Raw genomic sequence first — 1,411 nt, 5'->3', positions numbered from 1 at the left:
GTATTAATAAAGGTTAGTTGTTGAGATACTCTTGTGTTGATTACTCTGTGTGTTACTACGAACCCCTTGTTATTTTGATTAATCCTTTCAGTTTAATCGTAAGTTATATATATTTATATATAATATATATACAACAGTCATTAAAAAAGTTATTAATATAGCTGTGGGTGGGTTAATTATGTGTGTGTGTGTGTGTGTGTGTGTGTGTTTAGCAAGAAAAGATAAAAATAGTGAAGCTTAACTTATTTTACTATTTGGCACTTTTTTTTACTGAACCCTAAACTTAATGAATATGCTCCAGTTTATACTATTTCAACAAGCATTATAACAGCCGGACCTGAAACGGTGTCCTTTTTTCCAGCTAGAGAAGCTGTAGATGGTGCTGAGTATATCCTACCTCAGAGTGCAAGGATATCCACCATTCTCATGCCGAGCACGTCCGCCATAACTCCCGGCCGTTTTGCTTACACAGGGCCTTTGCTTAGCAGATATTGTAAATATCGCATCGTCTCTCCGTGTATTTTGTTTAACGCCTTTCTTTTCGTGTTTCAAATCAATCTTTTTTTGTTGTGAAAAAAAGAAAATCATACATCAATATATCACTGATAAGATTTTTTACTGTTCAGAGACAAGAGACAATGAAACTCTAAGCGAAAAATCTGTTGAAAATTCAATCGTCAAGATGAATTCAATTATTTTAAATGATTATGAATACGTGAACCAGCTGTCAACGTTGTTATGTTTTATAAACAGTATTATAAAAATCATGATTATAAAAAAAAAAAAAATCTGTTTTTATTTTTAAACCACAACCCAAGACTGTATGTATTTGTATCCCAAAGGATTGTTGTGCCTTCAGTTTGAGTAGCAAAATAAAATTCAATTACCTCATTATAAATTCTGTCACAGTCGGTAGGCCGAGTGTGGGGTGTATGTTTTTTGTTTTATTTTTTTTTCCCGATCTCTCTAAAACAGAAAAAACAATCAATTAGTGAATGCTTTATTATGTGAAAAAGGAATAAATCGTATTGGGTATTACCTTTTACTACCTTTGGTATTTTAAGGTTACCTGTAATGTTTATTTATTGGTTGTGAAGTGTCCAATCTAAATGGTCCTATTATTAAGAAAGAATCCGGAGGTGAGGGGCTTCATCATGTTGATTTTCGCATAGAAGATAGAGAAAAATAAAAACATTAATTATTAAAGACAATAGATAATGGTAAAATAATAAGAAAATAGTCAGAAGTCGAAAAGAAGTGTGGGGGTGGGGGAGGAGGGGCAAATGTAATTTTCTTTTTGTAGTTGATTGTGTCTCACAATACTTCTGAGTATACCGCACTAAAATTGTTGGAGCTTCTTGGATGTGGTTGGTGCTATGTTGGTCAGCATAGGTGCTCCGTAGAGTAGGGC

Source organism: Halyomorpha halys, unplaced genomic scaffold, assembly GCF_000696795.3.
Source record: "Halyomorpha halys isolate HHAL.00 unplaced genomic scaffold, Hhal_1.1 Scaffold1878.1, whole genome shotgun sequence".
Taxonomy (NCBI): Eukaryota; Metazoa; Arthropoda; class Insecta; order Hemiptera; family Pentatomidae; genus Halyomorpha; species Halyomorpha halys.
Note: the sequence above shows the minus strand (reverse complement) of the source record.